This window comes from Palaemon carinicauda, chromosome 35 (assembly GCF_036898095.1).
Source record: "Palaemon carinicauda isolate YSFRI2023 chromosome 35, ASM3689809v2, whole genome shotgun sequence".
In the NCBI taxonomy this organism is placed as follows: domain Eukaryota; kingdom Metazoa; phylum Arthropoda; class Malacostraca; order Decapoda; family Palaemonidae; genus Palaemon; species Palaemon carinicauda.
The window spans coordinates 58270359-58291940 of NC_090759.1; the positions used below are offsets into that span (position 1 = coordinate 58270359).

The following is a 21582-nucleotide window of genomic DNA, read 5'->3' on the forward strand; positions in this document are numbered from 1 at the left end:
GCAACTACTAGTCAAAGTCTGCTCCCTTGCTAAGACTCCCTCCTCTGTAATTCATTCCCTCCTCAGTCCCTTAGTTTCACCCTCCCCGGTGCAGAGATAGGCATCTATGCTTAAAACTGCCACTTTTTCCTACTACTCGAATTCTTCCCTCCTCTCCCAGTCTCTCCTACTTACTGGGACTTACTGCTATCAACACTTTTACCTACTACTGAAACCTTTCATTTCGGCTCCAAATGGTCCTGCTTTTTGGTCCGCAAGGTCATGCTCTTGGTGCTGAGCGACCACACTGGCAACCACGCTCAAGGGGCTGAGCAGTTGCAAGACCTATCTTTGCCAACCTGGCGACTATGCTCAAGGGGCTGAGCGGTCGCACCTGCAGCTACGCTCAAGGAGCTGAGCGGCTGCAAATCCAGACATGAGAGACTGGTACTGCTGTGACACTATTGCCTACTTAGGGCAATAAATACTACGGGCTGCTACACAAAAGCCCGTGTCCAGCAGTAAGGCTGGGCAATCTTTTAATTTTGTACCTATTTTTTGTGTTTGAATACCTACGGGCCTAACAATAAAAAGGCCCGTGCCAACAAGAAGTGTTGGCTTTAATACACCAACAACAACAACACTGTTCTCGTGGCTCAGGGGATACCACAGGTCCCATGCCAGCCTGCTGGCCGTAATTTTCGGCTGTAACTCTGAACAGGAGTTGGCTGAAATTTTCCACTGTAACTCTAAATAATTTCAGTTATGTCTCTAGCGAATCCCCAGCTAAAAGACTTTGCAAGTGACCTTTATCCAACATGGATTACCCACTGCAAAGCCCTGTACAGTCCCTCAACTGCACATTGCAGATGTCACAATTGCAGAGTATACCGCAGCTATAGACAAGAACTCATCAGCCATGTGGGTTTTGTGCCCAAGGATGACCCATTATTGGCCCAGCATCCCCAAAAATGCAAATGCCTACCTCGCACTAACAGTGGCATGTATCCCCTTTTTTAAGGAATTAAAGACCAGGCCAAAATTCCAGGATATACCAGGGCAAGATCCAACAGCACCCTACTTGAATATTCTCACAAGACCAAGCAGGATACACAAGAATCACAAATATATCCTCAACTTCAAATACAGTGAAACTGAACCTCTCAGAAATGGCTGCGACTGTCAGCTATGTCTCCATGATATTTGGCTTTCCTGGCAACCTTCAGAGACAACACCTACAACTAAAGTCTCTGCGCCAGCTGCCTCTGTACTAACCTCAACTCCAGCTAGCTCAACCCACATACCTGCGCCAGCTGCTACTCCACTGACATCAACTCCAGAACCTGTGGCCACCACATCACCCATGGACCTTGATTCTTCTAGAGACACTTCAGCAGCTCTGCACCTGGATGATTGCAACTGCACCTCATGCTTGCCTCAACTCCTAAAGGAAGCCTCACCCACCCTAAAGACCGCTACTATCAACCTTGCTCCAGGCCCAAATCAAACAGCTGCTAGAGAACTGGTTCCAGATCCCCTGCCAGCTGTCACTGACCCAAAGCAGCTCCCAAAGTTTAAATTGGCAGCTGTGGAAGGTGTACCTTTATATGCAGTAGTAGTTGCAATAGCATCTGCTAACCCTGGCATCAAGCTGACGGCCAGAACGAACCTCAAAGGGGACTTAATAATCTCCCCAAAAGACCAGAACAGTGCCAGCCTTCTTCAGCAGGAATCCTCCCTGGTCTTTCTGGATCCAGAGAAGAAATTAAGGAAAGCAGTAGTCTACCACTACCAAACAAAAATGCCACTGTCCTTCATTACTGACTGCAGCAATGTCTCCAAAGCTGAAAGGAGACTGGACCACCGCAAACAGCCCACCAAGGAAGTGACTGTCACCTCCCTTGACCCAATTCCCAATTCACTGGACCTTGGACTGTGGGGAGAATTCCCCATAAAGGACTTCAGAAGTGACCCATTGCATTGCTTCAACTGTCAATGTTTTGGACATCATAAGGAGGAGTGCAGGGGCCCTACGGTCTGTGGTGTTTGCAGCCACCATCATCCAACTCAAACCTGCATAGATGCGCACCAAGGAGGGCTAGAGACCCATGCCAAGTGCCCTAACTATGCTGGACCCCATTACACCTGAAACAGGAGGTGTCCAGAGTTCCTGAAAAGACTACCAGCTCAACAGACCGACCCACCTACCTATCCGACAACAGTACCACAGCAACTGCTGCCAAAGGCCCAACGGACTTCACGTTCTAGACCTCCTCCTCCTCCTCCTCCCGTGGTCCCTGATCTAGTTGCTCCTACCACAACCACTGTCCAAATACCTACCACTGCTCCTATTCCAGACAACGACCCTGCTCCCACCCCTAGTCAGATTCCTCCCCCTTCCCCTTCAATTTCCTCCATCATTTCCCAAGCAGAGTCCTTGCCAGTTGAAATGCTGATCCCCTTGATACTGCAGCTAGTACTAAAAGTCTGTACCCTTGCCAAGACTCCCTCCAATACAGTTCAATCCCTCCTCTCTACCCTAGCAACTCTCCCCATTGAGCAGGGATAAGCAACTATGCTTTAAACTGCTCCTTTTCTTTACTACTAACGTTTCTTCCCTCCTCTCCTAGTCTCTTCTACTCACTGGGACTTGCTACTGTCGCTACTTTTACCTATTACTAAAAACTTTCACTTCGGTTCCAGTATGGACCTGGTTTCCTGGTCCCCCTGGCGGTTATGCTCTTAGTGCTGAGAAGCCGCACCTCCTTACTTGCAGTTATGCTCAAGGAGCTGAGCGACTGTAAGTCCGGGCAGGTGAGCTTATTGTGTTGGAGCTTGCTGTTTGAGCAAACTGATTGCCAGTTATTGAGTGGAACAGCTCTGCAAAGAGCTACTGATTAGAAAGAATAAGTCTCTCGAGAGACGAGAACTTGAAATTGCGGAACTGCACCTGTTTGGGGCTATGACTTCGAGTCTAAGAGCCCCAGTTCAGGCTTAATGCCCAGGCAATCTAGACCAACAAACCAACCAACCTCCATTGACCTTGGAATATGGGGAAAATTTCCCATCCAGGACTTTACACCAGAGCCTCTTTGGGGGTATCTCTGGCAGCATTATGGACATTACTGAACATATTGCAGACGCCACAACATTTGTCGTGACTGCAGCCAATGTCATCCAACCCAGGTTGAACGTCCACAAGGAAGGTATAGAAACCCTTCTGAGATATCCAAATTGTACCCTCTCTTATCATGCTTGGAAGAACAGAACATGCTCAAAGTGTCTGAGAAGGATTGTAGCCTTGAAAGACACCTCGCAGCCAAGCCCACCTAAAGCACCGTCACAGCTGCAGCAGCCACACAAACACCAGAGAGCACCTAGCCAACCTTCCACTGCATTTGATCCTATAATCCCTTTCCTTCTAGCACCTACACCTTCCACTAATTCTTCCCCTTCCCAATCTAATCTATCCCTAACTCAACAAACAGAGTCCTTGTCCCTAGAAAACCTTATCCACACAACCCATCACACTTTTTATAGACCCCTATCCCTTTTCAAAGTGCCCAGATACCTTGAATAACTTAGTCAAATCCTCCTTTCCCCAAAAGTCTAACCTCCCCTAGAGTAGCGATAAGTTTCTACTTTTATAACTGCTCCTTTCTCTTCTACTCATAATTCTTCTAACTCCTAACCCAGTCTCTTCTACTCACTGGGACTCGCTATTATAACACTTTTTCTATCACTAAAACTCTTCCTCTTGGTTCCATGAGGAGTCTGGTTTTTGGAGTGCCACATGCCTGCCTTCTTACATCCTCTTTATAAGAAAAGAAAGGACATCTCTGCAGTCACACTATTTTGGCTAAGCAACTGCACAAGAGTGCATTCCTTGTACAATTCTTGCTAGCCGGCTATGATGGCCAAAACTACACTTGAAGGGTATGACCACAGGTCTAAGAACCCCCATCCAGAGCGAAAGCTCTTGGCAATCTGCGTGTGTGTGTATGTGTTCTTAAGCTTGATCAAGCGATTGATAAAATTCATGTGTTTAGTTAACAATTTCACTCCATAATTATGTGAGGTTTGTAATTTTGTTACAGAACTGTACTGATCTTCGTGTAATTTTCCAGCATTTTAGTGATTTTTGTTCTGGTCTTGATAGTTTTATTGATAAACCAACATTGTAGTAAAATATATACACATACTGTACATACAGCATACTTATGTGTGTTTGTGTCTGAAGAAATCACAACAGCCGACATGAGACAGGCATAAAATATTTATTATAGTCACCAAAATGAAAATGAAGACTTGGAGTTTGTGTTTCCATCTTGATATTGACATTTTTGTAATCAAAATGAGAATAATACAAAAGTATTGCATTTATAAAAGAAATGGAGTGACGTTTTACAGTTAGTTTTTTGAGGACCCCAGATAAGTTGAAATTTGGAAATTACGATTATTGGAAAACAGACCGCAGCCTGGATTTAAATTCCTACCTTGTGGTACAGGAAATTAGAACAAATTTCACAATATTTCTATGGGTTAAGTCATCAACATGATATTGGGAGTTAATGGCAGGAAAGGATTAGAAATGAAACTATAAGAGATTACTCTAGTGCAATATGCGGATGAGATCATGGTGGGGGATAGATGGAGATGGTTTGGGTATGCTCTTCGCAGTCCCCAAGAAAGATTAGTTCACTAAACTTTCAACTGGGCTCCATAAGGCACTAGAAGAGTTGGAACACCCAGGCCTACATGGTTGATGACTATGAAGCGGGAAATAGGGGTTGATGAATGGAGAAGAATTGATTTAAAGGCTCAAGATAGAGACAACTGGCAAAATCTAACTAAGGCCCCTTGCGTCAATAGGCGTAGGAGATGGTGATGATATATATATATATATATATATATATATATATATATATATATACATATATATATATATATATATACATATATATATATATATATATATATATATATATATATAATGGTTACAACTTTGACTTACATATAAAAAAAATTAAAACCAGATTCACTAATATGCGTTACAATTCCTTACAGTTGCAAATCGAGCATATAAATAGTTCTACAAGGTTACACATCACATATACTTATGGAGAGAAAGTCTTAACTAGACACATGAACAATATCAATTGCATGGTCAAGATTAAAGTACAGTGAGCTACCCATGGCAGTTTGCGGCCTTGAGGAATTCCCAAACAGTACAGAGTATCCTAAGTACAGAAGGGTATCCATGTACTTCAATAGGTTTGCAATTTTTATTCCAGTTTTTGTTGGGGGATAGCGCGAACGCAGTCCCCCGCTACCAAAAATTTCGCACCCGAGTTGACCACATTTGGGTCAATCGCAAGGGTCAGCACCACCGGAGTGCAATGGTGAGCCTCGCCTTGGGGGAACCACCTTCGTGATCATGGTGTCCCCTGTGCCAGGTAAGTATGCTTCTCAAACACACAAGTAAACCCTAGTTAACATCTACTGAGTAGATTTAACCTTCAACTGAATTGTTTATGCAACAAATTAATTTATATCAGTGCATTCTGCAACTTTATCATAACATTGTAAATTTAAATATATATTTAGAAATACAAATTGACGTTTTATGGAAAAACTCATTTAATTATTTAGTTGAATTATTTTTCAAATATCGTTCATACTTGAAGGCTCAAACTTTGCTCCTATTCTCTGTGCTACGGGCCAACCAAGGGAAAGGCCCGTGCCAACAACAAGTGTTGGCTTTAATACCCCACCCTATTCTCTAATACATTACTGTATTCACTAGGTACGTTTTTTCCCTTAGCTCTACAGAGTTTCAACTGCTAGAATACTTCTACCATAATTCATCCAACTCTTATTCCAGTTTCTTTTACTGATGGGGACTCCATGCTATAAAACTCTCTCTACCACTAAAATTCTTCCCTTCGATTCCATGACGACCCTCGTTTTTGAGGTTTGGCAGCTTACCTTGCTGCAGATATTGACACCATTTTTGAGCTGAGAAACTGCACCTGCCTTGCCGCATCCTATCGATATAAAAAAAACTTGCCATCTTTGCAGTAACGCTCTTCGGCTGAACAAATACACATGAGCACACTCTGTGTGTACCTCTTGTTTCCAGTATCACACTTGGGACTTATGACTAGGGATCTAAGAGACCTGTATGGAGCAAAAGCTCTAGGCAATCTCTGTGTTTATGGAGGTTCAGGAAAAAGAATATGTGACACAAACAAAATAATCCTTTGATTGAATAATAGCTGATTGGATCCAAAACAATGCCTCTGGCATGAGGTAAGTTTATCAGAAATCCTATTAGTTCACTTTAATATACCCACAGATTAACCATTAGTATTTTACAAGCTATCTATCACTAGCTGTAAGAACTATGGAAGAGACAGAGTCATCGAAGGGGATATAGCTCGAATGAATACACAAAGTCTTACTGACAGTTGGAAGTTTTTTCGTAGAGTATTTCAAAGTAACTATAAATCAATCAGGTTAGAGATTTTAGAACCAGATGAAAATATTTTTATACATAAAATTACGATGAATCTTGACGAAAAAGTAAGGGTTACCCATTCTGCAAAATGCCCACTAAAGGAGTTTAATATGTGCTGAAGAATGATATTAGATATGTGAATGAAAAATAGTGATAATTGGAAGGTATAATGATAAGAACAGCTTGGGCAGACTTCTATGTTAAGAGAGCAATTCAGCACTCAACAAGGCTTAATTAATTTCCCAATACAGGAAATTGATTGGTGAGATTTTTATCCCATAAAGGGAATGTTAAAAGAAAGTCATAAGACCCAATAGTGGATTGGAGTCAACCACTCAGCCTGTGACGTCCTCCTCCACTCAAGGGCGAGCCCATGAGGGAACGGTCTTCAATGCTCTGCAGTAAGTTAATACTCCAGAGCCGCTTCCCGCTCAGAGGACGACACTCAACCTCGTCATCGTGGTTGAACTCGTTCCGAGTTTTGGACTTAAACTCGTCAATCACACTATAGAATTGATCCTATGTAGTATGATCATACCTTCAGCATCCAAACTTCCACTACTGATCACACTGGATGCTGACTCTCCTCAAAACTGGTGACATTTATGTTAATTTTTATCATTTTGTAATTGTTTATAAATATTTAAGAACTATTTATTGTTGACTAAATAATTTCCATATATTCTTAAATGAAAATATTTAAAAAGGAATTATAGATATAATAAAATAAACTACAGTAACAGCTTAGAAAAATTTCACAGAAAATTTATTTCAATTTTACACAGAAAAAAGCCTGATGAATATATCCAATACACCTATATTTTACAAACCAATAAGGAATGAGCATATTAGGTCAAAGATTCAGTTAATATAGTCACTGGAAGTCGACATAACCATATTAACCAAATGATACAATTTTTCAATTCCAAATAATGAAAAAGACTTGGGTATGTTCTAGTTTTTTTTCCATCATAATATGGAACAAACATTATCTCGGCTGTAGTATGATTTACACTCTATTCATGTGCATAAATAAATCACATTCTATTGCTTAATACTTTAGTAAAATCTTGTTTCTTGTACAATATCTCTATGCTGGTCTGACATTTTCTTCTGGAAGAAGAATGAGCTTGGTTATATCTGGTATCTTGACAACTCAAATACTCTTGAAAATTAAAATATCTTTTTGTAAAGCTTTTCAAGGTTTTACCTGCAGAGAACACCACCTCTTATGCTGCAGTTGCTGCCCTGGTAGCTGCTAAGCCCATCCTTCACAACACAGATCGAACGAACTGCAAGGGAGAGCTCATCATCTCCCCTAAGGAACAAAAGTGTCAGCCTTCTATAGACAGAATCCTTCCTGGTGTTCCTTAATCCTGACAAGAATCAGAAAAAAACAGTCCTCGCCAGCTATCCAGCCACCATGCCCACACCCTTGTCTCCACTCAGTAGCATCGTCTGTGCGGAACGCTGTAAAAAAAAAAAGCTTGAAGCTCCATCCAATAATTTCATCACCCCTGTCATCAGTCCAGCCCCAAATTCCATTGACCTTGGAATATGGGGAACTTTCCCAATCCAGGACTATACACCGGAGCCTCTTTGGGGTTATCTCTGCCAGCGATATGGACATCAGTGAACATATTGCAGAAGTCATAACATTTGTGGTCACTGTAGCCGTCACCCAATCCAGGTTGAACACCCACAAGGAAGGTATAGAAACCCTTCTGAGATATCCAAATTGTGACCCCCTCTCATCATGCTTGGAACAGAAGGTGCTCAGAGTGTCTGAGATGGATTACAGCCTTGAAAGACACCTCACAGCCAAGCCAACCCAAAGCACTGTCACAGCTGCAGAAGCCGCACAAACGTCGCGGAGCACCTAGCCAGAGGCCTCAACACTAACCTTCCACTGCTCCTGATCCTGTAATCCCTAACCTAGTACCTACACCTTCCCAACCTACCCTATCCCTCACTCAGCAAATAGAGTCCTTGTCCCTAGAAAACCATATTCCCATAGCCATTCATATTTTCTATAATGCCCTATCTCTTCTAAGTCCCCAAATACCTTGAATAACTTAGTCAAATCCTCCTTTCCCAAAATTCTCATCTCAAGTTTCTACACTTTCAACTGCTCCTTTCTCTTCTACTCATAATTCTTCCAACTCCTATCCCAGTCTCTTCTACTCACTGAGACTCGCTGTTATAACTCTTTTTCTATCACTAAAACCCTTCCTCTTGGTTCCACGAGGAGTCTGGTTTTTGGAGTGCCAGCAGCCTGCCTTCCCACATCCTCTTTAAAAGAAAAGAATTGACATCTCTGCAGTCACACTATTTTAGCTAAGCAACTGCACGAGAGCGTTGTCTCAGCTCAGCTCCCAGACTGAGAGGATTACTCTTTCAGCTTAGGATCCAGCTACTCCAGCATAGAAGACACTGTTCTCATGGCTCAGGGGATACCACAGGTCCCCTGCCAGCCTACTGGCCATAATTTTTGGCTGTAACTCTTAACAGGAGTTGTCTGAAATTTTCCGCTATAACTCCAAATAATTTCAGTTATGTCTCTAGCGAATCCCCAGCTAAAAGACTTTGCTAGTGACCTTTATCCAACATGGATTACACACTGCAAAGCCCTGTTCAGTCCCTCAACTGCACATTGCAGATGTCACAATTGCAGAGTATACCGCAGCTATAGACAAGAACTCATCAGCCATGTGGGTTTTGTGCCCAAGGATGACCCATTATTGGCCCAGCACCTCAAAAAATGCAAATGCTCAGACTACCTCGCACTAACAATGGCATGTATCCCGTTTTTTTAAGGAATTGAAGACCAGGACAAAATTCCAGGATATACCACGGAAAGCTCCAACAGCACCCTACTTGAATATTCTCACAAGACCATGCAGGATACACAAGAATCACAAATATATCCTCAACTTCAAATACAGTGAAACTGAACCTCTCAGAAATGGCTGCGACTGTCAGCTATGTCTCCATGATATTTGGCTTTCCTGGCAACCTTCAGAGACAACACCTACAACTAAAGTCTCTGCGCCAGCTGCCTCTGTACTAACCTCAACTCCAGCTAGCTCAACCCATATACCTGCGCCAGCTGCTACTCCACTGACATCAACTCCAGAACCTATGGCCAGCACATCACCCATGGACCTTGATTCTTCTAGAGACACTTCAGCAGCTCTGCACCTGGATGATTGCAACTGCACCTCATGCTTGTCTCAACTCCTAAAGGAAGCCTTACCCACCCTCAAGACCGCTACAATCAACCCTGCTCCAGGCCCAAATCAAACAGCTGCTAGAGAACCGGTTCCAGATCCTCTGCCAGCTGTCACTGACCGAAAGCAGCTCCCAAAGTTTAAATTGGCAGCTGTGGAAGGTGCACCTTCATATGCAGTAGTAGCTGCCATAGCATCTGCTAACCCTGGCATCAAGCTGACGGCCAGAACGAACCTCAAAGGGGACTTAATAATCTCCCCAAAAGACCAGAACAGTGCCAGCCTTCTTCAGCAGGAATCCTCCCTGGTCTTTCTGGATCCAGAGAAGAAATTAAGGAAGGCAGTAGTCTACCACTACCAAACAAAAAATGCCACTGTCCTTCATTACTGACTGCAGCAATGTCTCCAAAGCTGAAAGGAGACTGGACCACCGCAAACAGACCACCAAGGAAGTGACTGTCACCTTCCTTGACCCAATTCCCAATTCACTGCACCTTAGACTGTGGGGAGAATTCCCCATAAAGGACTTCAGAAGTGACCCATTGCATTGCTTCAACTGTCAATGTTTTGGACATCATAAGGAGGAGTGCAGGGGCCCTACAGTCTGTGGAGTCTGCAGCCGCCATCATCCAACTCAAACCTGCATAGATGCACACCAAGGAGGGCTAGAGACCCATGCCAAGTGCCCCAATTGTGCTGGACCCCATCACGCCTGGAACAGGAGGTGTCCAGAGTTCCTGAAAAGACTACCAGCTCAACAGACCGACCCACCTACTTATCCAACAACAGTACCACAGCAACTGCAGAAGACCCAACGGACTCCACGTTCCAGACCTCCTCCTCGTCTTTCCGTGGTCCCTGATCTAGTTGCTCCTACCACAACCACTGCCCAAATACCTACCACTGCTCCTATTCCAGTCAATGACCCTGCTCCCACCCCTAGTCAGATTCCTCCCCCTTCCCCTTCAATTTCCTCCATCATTTCTCAAGCAGAGTCCTTGCCAGTTGAATTGCTGATCCCCTTGATACTGCAGCTAGTACTAAAAATCTGTACCCTTGCCAAGACTCCCTCCAATACAGTTCAATCCCCCCTCTCTGCCCTAGCAACTCCCCCCATTGAGCAGGGATAAGCAACTATGCTTTAAACTGCTCCTTTTCTCTACTACTAAAGTTTCTTCCCTCCTCTCCCAGTCTCTTCTACTCACTGGGACTTGCTACTGTCGCTACTTTTACTTATTACTAAAATCTTTCACTTCAGTTCCAGTATGGACCTGGTTTCCTGGTCCCCCTGGCAGTTATGCTCTTGGTGCTGAGCGGCCGCACCTCCTTACTTGCAGTAATGCTCAAAGAGCTGAGCGACTGTAAGTACGGGCAGGTGAGCTTGTTGTGTTGGAGCTTGCTGTTTGAGCGAACTGATTATCAATTATTGAGTGGAACAGCTCTGCAAAGATCTACTGATTAGAAAGAATAAGTCTCTCGAAAGCCGAGAACTTCTAACTGCGGAACCGATCGTAAGGTCGGGACTGCACCTGTTTGGGGCTATGACCTAAAGTCTAAGAGCCTCAATCCGTCCGTAATACCCGGGTAATCTACAACGAACGAACGAACACGAGCGCATTCTTTGTGCACTTCTTGCTAGCCAGCTATGATGACCAAAACTACCCTTGAGGGGTGTGACCACAGGTCAAAAAGCCCCCATCTAGAACAAAAGCTCTTGGCACTCTGCGTATGTGTGTATGTGTTCTTAAGCTTGATCAAGCGATTGATAACATTCATGTGTTTAGTTAACAATTTCTCTCCATAATTATGTGAAGTTTGTAATTTTGTTACAGAACTGTACTGATCTTCATGTAATTTTCCAGCATTTTAATGATTCTGGTTCTGGTCTTGATAATTCTATTGATCAACCAACATTGTAGTAAAATATATACACATACTGTACATACAGCATACTTATATGTGTGTTTGTGTCTGAAGAAATCACAACAGCCGACACGTGACAGGCATAGAATATGTATTATAGTCACCAAAATGAAAATGAAGACTTGGAGTTTGTGTTTCCATCTTGATATTGACATTTTTGTGATCAAAATGAGAATAATACATAAATATTGCATTAATAAAAGAAATGGAGTGACATTTTACAGTTAGTTTTTTGAGGATCCCAGATAAGTTGAATTTTGGAAATTACGATTATTGGAAAATATACCACAGCCTGGATTTAAATTCCTACCTTGTAGTACAGGAAATTAGAACAAATTTCACAATATTTCTATGGGTTAAGTCATCAACATGATATTGGGAGTAAATGACAGGAAAGGATTAGAAATGAAACTATAAGAGATTACTCTATTGCAATATGTGGATGAGATCATGGTGAGGGGTAGATAGAGATGGGGTGGGCATGCTCTTTGCAGTGCCCAAGAAAGATTAGTTCACCAAACTTTCAACTGGGCTCCACAAAGCACTAGAAGAGTTGGAACACGAAGGCCTACATGGCTGAGGACTATGAAGCATGATATAGGGGTTGATGAATGGAGAAGTATTGATTTAAAAGCTCAAGAGACACAACTGAGGCTCTTTGCGTCAATAGGCGTAGGAGATGGTGATGATGGTGTGTGTGTGTGAGTGTATATATATATATATATATATATATATATATATATATATATATATATATATATATATGTATATATATATATATATATATATATATATATATATATATATATATATATGTATATATATATATGGTTAAAACTTTAGCTTACCAATAAAACAAATAAAAAACCAGACACACTAAAATGCAAGACAATTCCATACAGTTCCAAATTGAGCAGATAAATAGTTCTACAAGGTTACACACCACATATACTTAAGGAGAGAAAGTGTTAACTAGACACACGAACATTATCAATCACTTGGTCAAGATTAGAGTACAGAGAGGTACCCATGGCAGTTTGTGGCCTTGAGGAATTCCCAGAGAGTACACACTAGCCTAAGTACAGAAGGGTATATATTTACACTAATGGCCAAGTACTTAAATAGGTTTGCAGTTGATTTCAGTTTTTGTTGGGGGATAGCGCGAACGCAGTCCCCCGCTACCAAAAATTTCGCACCCGAGTTGACCACATTTGGGTCAATCGCAAGGGTCAGCACCACCGGAGTGCAATGGTGAGCCTCGCCTTGGGGGAACCACCTTCGTGATCATGGTGTCTCCTGTGCCAGGTAAGTATGCTTCTCAAACACACAAGTAAACCCTAGCTAACATCTGCTGAGTACATGTAATCTACAACTGAATTGTTTATGCAACAAATTAATTTATATCAGTGCATCCTCCAACTTTATCATAGCATTGTAAATTTAAATAAATATTTAGAAACACAAATTGAGGTTTTATGGAAAAACTCATTTTACTATTTAATTAAATAATTTTTCAAATATCGTTCATATTTGAATGCTCAAACCTTGCTCCTATTCTCTAATACATTACTGAATTCACTAGGTACGTTTTCGCCCTTAGCTCTATGGAGTATCAACTGTTAGAATCCTTCTACTTATAATTCATCCAACTATACTAGTTTCTTTTACTGACGGGAACTCGATGCTATAAAACTCTCTCTACCACTAAAATTCTTCCCTTTGATTCCATGACGACCCTCGTTTTTGAGGTTTGGCAGCTTACCTTGCTGCAGATATTGACACCCTCTTTGAGCTGAGAAACTGCACCTGCCTTGGAGCATCCTATCGATATAAGAAAAACTTGCCATCTTTGCAGTAACGCTCATTTGGGCAGAGCGACTACACAAGCACACTCTGTGTGTACCTCTTGTTTCCAGTATCACACCTACAAGATGTGACCACGGATCTAAGAGCCCTGTCTGGAGCAAAAGCTCTGGGCAATCTGTGTATTTATGGAGGTTCGGAAAAAAGACTAAATAACACATAAAAAACCTAATCCTTTGATTGACTGGTTGCTGATTGGATCCAAAACAATGCCTCTGGCATGAACTTGGTTTGTCAGGAATCCTATTAGTTCACTTTAAAATACTCATAAACTAACCATTAGTATTTGACGAGCTATCTATCACTAACTGTAAGAACTATGGAAGAGACAGAGTCAGAGAAGGGGAAAAGCTCCAATGAATACATAATTTCCTACGTATAGCTGGAAGCTTTTTTTTTTTTGGTAGAGTATTTCAAAGTAGCTATAATCAATCAGGTTAGAAACTTTAGAACCAGATGAAAATATTTTTCATACATGAAATTACGAAGAATCTCGAAGAATGAGTAAGGGTTACCCATTCTGTAAAATACCAACTAAAGGAATCTTAATTGTGCTGAAGAATGGTTTTAGATATGTGGATGAAAAATAGTGATAATTAGAAGGTATAATGGTAAGAACAGCTTGGTCAAACTTCTACGTTAGGAGAGCAAGTCAGCAATCAACAATGCTTAATTTAATAGGTAGTAGGTTGGCCAGGGCTCCAGCCACAAGTTGAGATACTACCGCTATAGAGTAATGGGGTCCTTTGACTGGCCAGACAGTAGTATATTGGATCCTTCTTTCTGGTTACGGTTCATTTACCCTTTGCCTACATACAACGAAAAGTCTGGCCTATTCTTTACATATTCTCCTCTGTCCTCATACACTTGACAACAATGAGATTACCAAATATTTCTTCTCTCAAGGGGTTGACTACTGCACTGTATTTGTTCAGTGGCCAATTCCCTTTTAGTAAGGGTAGAAAATGCCCTTTAGCTATGGTAAGCAGCTCTTCTAGGAGAAGGACACTCCGAAATCAAACCGTTGTCTTGGGTAGTGCCATAACCTCTGTCTCATGGTCTTCCACTGTCTTGGGTTAGAGTTCTCTTGCTTGCGGGTACACTCGGGCACGCTATTCTCTTCCTCTTGTTTTGATAAAGTTTTTATAGTTTATATAGGAAATATTTATTCTAATATTCCTAAAATATTTTATTTACTTAGTTTCCTTTCCTCACTGGGCTATTTTTCCTGTTGGAGTCCCTGGGCTTATAGCATCCTGCTTTTCCAACTAGGGGTGTAGATTAGCTAGTAATAATAATAATAATATTAATTTCCTGCTTTTCCAACTAGGGTTGTAGATTAGCTAGTAATAATAATATTAATTTCCAAATACAGGAAATTGATTGGTGAGATTTTTATCCCATAAAGGGAATGTTAAAAGAAAGTCATAAGACCCAATAGTGGATTGGAGTCAACCACTCAGCCTGTGACGTCCTCCTCCACTCAAGGGCGAGCCCATGAGGGAACGGTCTTCAATGCTCTGCAGTAAGTTAATACTCCAGAGCCGCTTCCCGCTCAGAGGACGACACTCAACCTCGTCATCGTGGTTGAACTCGTTCCGAGTTTTGGACTTAAACTCGTCAATCACACTATAGAATTGATCCTATGTAGTATGATCATACCTTCAGCATGTTGTTGTTGTTGGTGTATTAAAGCCAACATATCTTGTTGGCACGGGCCTTTGTATTGTTCGGCCCGTAGGTGATCAAACACAAAAAATAGGTAGTAAGTTAAAATTGCCCAGCCTTACTGCTGGACACGGGCTTTTGTGTAGCAGCCCGTAGTATTTATTGCCCTAAGTAGGCAATAGTGTCACAGCAGTACCAGTCTCTCAAGTCTGGATTTGCAGCCGCTCAGCTCCTTGAGCGTAGCTGCAGGTGCGACCGCTCAGCCCCTTGAGCATAGTCGCTAGGTTGGCAAGGATAGGTCTTGCAACTGCTCAGCCCCTTGAGCGTGGTTGCCAGTGTGGTCGCTCAGCACCAAGAGCATGACCTTGCGGACCAAAAAATCAGGACCATTTGGAACCGAAATGAAAGGTTTTAGTAGTAGGTAAAAGTGCTGATAGTAGTAAGTCCCAGTAAGTAGGAGAGACTGGGAGAGGAGAGAAGAATTCGAGTAGTAGGAAAAAGTGGCAGATTTAAGCATAGATGCCTATCTCTGCACCGGGGAGGGTGAAACTAAGGGACTGAGGAGGGAATGAATTACAGAGGAGGGAGTCTTAGCAAGGGAGCAGACTTTAACTAGTAGTTGCAGTACTAGGGGGATCAAGGTGTCCACTGGCAGGGCCTCTGCCAGGGATAAGATGGCAGATATTGCTGGGGGTTGGGGAGGAGATTTCACAGCGCTGGAGGTTGGCTCTTCAACTGGGCTAACAACAGTGCTGGGTTCTTGGTCCGTGGCTGCAGTAGGGGCTCCTGGAGGAGGAGTCTCGGATTGTCGTCTGGGAGGCCTGGTTCGCTGAATCCTCTGGGGTTTCGGTGCCTGCCTTGGTGCAGCCTCAGGTTTGTTAAGTGTCTGCCTTGGTGCAGCCTCAGGTTTGGTCGGTGGGGCTGCCAGTGGGGTTGGTAGCCTCTTCAAGAATTCAGGGCACTTCTTGTTCCATGCATGGTGACGTCCCGCACAATTGGGACATTTTGCCTGGGTTTTTGTCCCATTCCGGTGTGCGTCAATGCAGTCCTGTGTGGGATGGCGGTGGCTGCAGACTCCGCATATTGTAGGGTTCCTGCACTCTTCTTTCTGGTGTCCATAGCGCTGGCAGTTGTAACAGCGTAGTGGTTCTCGCTGTGGACTTCTGATGGGAAACTTCCCCCAGAGGCCCAAATCCAGTGCTTTAGGGACTTGCCCTATAAAGGTGACTGATACTTCCTTGGTGGGAAGTTTGCGGTGGTCCAGCTTCCTCTCGGCTTTTGCAACATTGCTGCAGTCGGTGACGAATGACAGTGGCATGTTGACAGGAAACCGATAGATCACTGCCTGTCTGAGTCTCTTCTCGGGGTCCAGGAGGGTCAGGGAGGTTTCCTGTTGGAGGATGTTGACGCTGGCAAGGTCCTTCGGGGATATAATTAAATCCCCTTTCAGGTTGGCCCTGGCTGTGATCTTGATGCCAGGGTTGGCGGTGGCAATAGCAGCAACTGCTGCATATGACGGTGAACCTTCTACAGCTGCCATCTTGAATTTGACAAGCTGTTTGGGTTGGCTGACAGGTGGTTGTGGTCCCTCAGCAGCGGCTAAGTTTAGGTCCAAGCTTGGGTCATTTTCGGTGATTGCCTGGGCCTCCATTAGGAGCTGTGAGAGGCATGGAGTGCAGTTGCAATCCTCAGGGTGCAGTTCTGCTAGTTGCGGTGCAGTCAGGTCTAGATCCATGGTTGAAACGTTGGTCTCAGGTTCCGGAGTTGCGGTGAGTGGAGCGTCCTCTGCTTCCATCTTTTCAGGTGTCTTCTGGACAGCTGGTGCTGGAGATGGAGTGGGTGGCTCCGGGATAGGTGAGTCTTCAGAGTCCTTGGCTGGTTTGGCACGAGTGGGGGAGCTGTGGCCTACAGTGTTGCTCCAAATAGCATACACACATGACTGGCAGTCACAGTCCCGTTCAAAGGGGAGAGAGTTGCTGCAACTGGGTGCAGACACTGTCTCTTTATACCGTGCTAGCACTCGGTATTTCCTCTGGAAAATGTCTGGATAAGGAGGCTGTGGAGGGTAGGATGGTATATCCATATATCCTGGCCGGTGCTTCCTTTGCAGGAGGTGGTAGATGCTCTCAAGCACCAGGGTATAGCACTGAAAACAATTGCATGTTTTCCTGTGAGAGAGCACCGTTGGGTCCCTTATTTTGAACCCTATGTGGTCTGCTAGCTGCTGCCTGTAGTTCTGGTACCTCAGGCAGCGATTGCACTTGCACTGCTGAGCCCCATTCTTGCAGGGATTTATCCAGGTGGGGTACAAACTCCTTCTGTAAGTGCGGAGACTGTCGTGCCCATCATCAGCCATACTGGATGGAATTGGGCTAGTCACTAAGGTCAACAACAGTTATTTATTTAGCAAAAAAGCCAAAGTAAATAACTGGATTCTTTCTTATATGCGGCCTCTTCAACCAAAGTTGAGAGGTCCTAGTGACAGAGTGGATAAAAGTCCACCCATCCAGGTGTTGCCAAGTCCGGTGCTGCTGAACTTAGAAGGCTGGAGAGCTCTTGTCGGCGCGAGAGCTGGGCCGAGACTGAGCATCCAAACTTCCACTACTGGTCACACCGGATGCTGACTCTCCTCAAAACTGGTGTTAATTATGTTAATTTCCATCATTTTGTAATTGTTTATAAAGATTTAAGAACTATTTATTGTTGAATAATTTCCATAAATTCTTAATTAAAAATATTCAAAAAGGAATTATAGATAAATTAAAATAAACTACAATAACAGCTTAGAAAAATTACACAGATAATTTATTTCAATTTTACACAGAAAATAGCCTGATGAATATATCCAATACACTTATATTCAACAAACAAATATGGCATGAGCATATTAGGTTAAAGATTCAGTTAATATAGTCACTGGAAGTCGATATAACCATATTACCTGAATGATACAATTTTTCAATTCCAAATAATGAAAAAGTCTTTGGTAGGTCCAATTTTTTTTTTGTGGGGGGGGGGGCTTTGTTTCATCATAATATGGAACAAACATGATCTTGGCTGTAGTATGATTTAAACTCTATTCATGTGCAGAAATAAATCGTATTCTATTGCTTAATACTTTAGTAAAATCTTTCTTGTATAAAATCTCTATGTTGGTCTGACATTTTCTTCTGGAGGTAGAATGAGCTTGGTTATATGTACTATCTTGAGATCTCAACTATTCTTGAAAATTAAAGTATTTTGGGAACCTTTTCAAGGTTTTACGTGCAGAGAACACCACCTCTTATACTGCCATTGCTGCCCTGGCAGCTGCTAAGCCCATCCTTCACAACACAGTTCGAACAAACTGCAAGAGAGAGCTCATCATCTCCCATAAGGAACAGAAGTGTCAGCCTTCTACAGATAGAATCCTTCCTGGTGTTCCTTAATCCTGACAAGCAGAAAAAAGCAGTCCTCGCCAGCTATCCAGCCACTATGCCCACACCCTTGTCTCCACTCAGTAGCATTGTCTCTGCGGAACACTTAAAAAAAGCTTGAAGTTCCATCCAGCAATTTCATCACCACCTTCATCAGTCCAGTCCCAACTTCCATTGACCTTGGAATATGGGGAACTTTCCCCATCCAGGACTATACACCAGAGCCTCTTTGGGGTTATCTCTGCAAGCATTACGGACATCACTGAACATATTGCAGAGGCAACAGCATTTGCGGTGACTGCAGCCAACGTCACCCAACCCAGGTTGAACGCTCACAAGGAAAGAATAGAAACCCTTCCAGGATATCCAAATTGTGCCCTCTCTCATCAAGCTTGGAAGAACAGAAGATGCTCAGAGCATCTGAGATGGATTACAGCCTTGAAAGACACCTCGCAGCGAAGCCTACCTAAAGCACTGTCATAGCTGCAGCAACTGCACAAACGCCAGAGAGCACCTAGCCAAGGCCTCAATGCCAACCTTCCACTGCATTTGATCCTATAATCCCTTTCCTTCTAGCACCTACACCTTCCACTAATTCTTCCCCTTCCCAACCTACTCCACCCCTAACTCAACAAATAGAGGCTTTGTCCCTAGATTGATTGATTGATTGAAAGTTTTCTGGCATCCTGACATCTAAGGTCATTGACGCCGATACCATTTACTGTATATAAAAATTAAAAGCAAATTCAATTAAAACCATAAAAATTAAGAAGTCATTACAATGGTTAAATAGTTTTCAGAAGACCTGCTTCTGAAATAAATCTAAAAATTCCGCTCGCATAGTAAGACACATCATGTCCAAGAATCTTGGCAAGGATAAACCTGCCATCCTCACCTCGAGCCTCAAACAGATATCTATTTCTTAAGTTAGTAAAATTAGGGCATTCGGTCAACAAATGCCTCACTGTTAAAGGTACTAAGCAGTCCTCGCAATACGGTTGGTGTTGGCCCTTCAGCAGAAACTCGTGTGTCAACCGTGTGTGACCAATACGGAGACGACAAAGAGTCGTCTCCCATTTTCGGGGAATCATGTTATACCTCCAAGGTGATATGTCATTTGTTACTTCCCTCATTTTATTGCCATCTTGACTATCCCAGTGCTGTTGCCATTTATCACATACCAATTTCTTGATGTAAGGTAGGAAATCGTTACATGGAATGGGATACCTCCTTGGTAGCAACTCGGATGCCGCATTCTTCGCCAGTAAATCTGCCTTCTCATTCCCAGACACACCTACATGTGCTGGAACCCAACAAAATCGAACAGTTATACCTTTCCGTCCAATAATAAAAAGCCATTCTAAAATCTTTAAAACTAGAGGGTTACTAGAATTAAAAACTTCTAAAGCCTGAAGAACACTCCTTGCATCACTAAAAATTGTAAAATTACCCTCCTTTTCCAAAGCTATTTTCTCAATAGCGGTTAATATGCCATACAGTTCGGCAGTAAATATGGAAGCTGTTAGAGGAAGTGCACCTCTACAGTTAAAATCATTACTATGTACTCCAAATCCAACGCCAGCATCAGATTTGGAGCCATCAGTATATATAAAAGTCGATCCTCTATGTTCTTCAACATGTTCCATAAAGAGAGACCTGGATTCTAAGTCAGTCAAATTCTTCTTAACTCCAATAAAGTATCTACAAATAGATATGTCAGGTAATTTCCATGGAGGCGTTGATGATACCTTGAATGGAAGCACCTTATTTCTAATTATATCCAGATTGTTTAATAATTGGTTAACCCGAAACCCAAAAGGTTGAGGAGATTTTGGGTGCAACTCAAAGTAGGTTGAGTGCCTTACAAGGCTTGCAGTTTGAAAGGCTGAAGAATTGGGGAGTCTTTGCAATCTAAACCAATACCGAATAATAGAGGACATTCGGTAAAGGTCCAGAGGCAACTCCCCAGCATCAACAAGGAGACTTGTGATAGGGGAGGTTCTAAAGGCTCCTGTAGACAATCTAATGCTAGCATGATGTATTGAATCTAGTATTTTTAACCGGCTTGGGGTTGCTGAGGAGTATATTTCGCATCCATAACTAATTTTGGAAAATATCAAGGCCTTGTATAATTTTAAAATTGTATTGCGGTCTGCCCCCCATGATGTATGGGGCAGGACTTTTAAAAGATTCATAGCTTCAACACATTTAGCTTTTAATGTTTTTAAGTGAGAAACCCATGTAAGCCTACAATCAAATATCAACCCTAAAAATTTGGCTTCACTTGCACATGGGATCCGTTGACCTTTGATGTATATATCCGGGTCTGGATGTACTCCCCGTATACGACAGAAATGGACAATTGTAGTTTTACTTGTTGAGAACTTAAATCCATTCATATCGGCCCAATGGATAATTTTATCAATAGAGAGTTGGATTTTTCTCTCAACCATTGCCATTCTGGCTCCAGCAAATGATATGGAGAGATCATCCACAAATAATGTTGCAAGAACATCCCGGGGAATGACTGAGGATATCCCATTAATTGCTAGTGCAAAAAGGGTTACACTCAGCACACTCCCCTGAGGAACTCCTTCTTCCTGGCATTTACTCTGTGATAGAGCTTCCCCAACTCTCACTTGGAAAACTCTATGTGAAAGAAATGACTGGATGAATAGTGGTAGCTCACCTCTCAATCCGCACTCATGGATTCTTTTAAGTATACCGTATCTCCATGTGGTATCATATGCCTTTTCAAGATCAAAAAAAACTGTCACATGGTGCTGTTTGGAAGCAAAGGCTTCACAAATGGAGGACTCAAGTTGTATCAGCACATCAGTCGTTGAGTGCATTTTCCTGAATCCACATTGAATGGGTGATAAAATATTCTTCTTTTCAAGGTACCAAATCAGTCTTGCATTGACCATCTTCTCCATGATTTTACATAAACAAGATGTCAATGCAATAGGTCGGTAGTTTGCTG

General features: G+C 42.7%; 4 non-coding genes across 4 annotated transcripts; all 4 read right to left on the minus strand.

Moving 5' to 3' along the window:
• Nucleotides 1-5280: 5280 nt before the first annotated feature.
• Nucleotides 5281-5443, minus strand: LOC137627941 (U1 spliceosomal RNA). Its single transcript, XR_011041255.1, has one exon. It is a non-coding gene; the product is annotated as a U1 spliceosomal RNA (small nuclear RNA).
• Nucleotides 5444-6829: 1386 nt separating this feature from the next.
• LOC137628010 (small nucleolar RNA U3) lies at nucleotides 6830-7035 on the minus strand. The gene has a single exon (XR_011041314.1). It is a non-coding gene; the product is annotated as a small nucleolar RNA U3 (small nucleolar RNA).
• A 5767-nt stretch (nucleotides 7036-12802) lies between these two features.
• Nucleotides 12803-12965, minus strand: LOC137627954 (U1 spliceosomal RNA). Its single transcript, XR_011041267.1, has one exon. It is a non-coding gene; the product is annotated as a U1 spliceosomal RNA (small nuclear RNA).
• Nucleotides 12966-14969: 2004 nt separating this feature from the next.
• Nucleotides 14970-15175, minus strand: LOC137628011 (small nucleolar RNA U3). The gene has a single exon (XR_011041315.1). It is a non-coding gene; the product is annotated as a small nucleolar RNA U3 (small nucleolar RNA).
• Between the last annotated feature and the right edge of the window lie 6407 nt (nucleotides 15176-21582).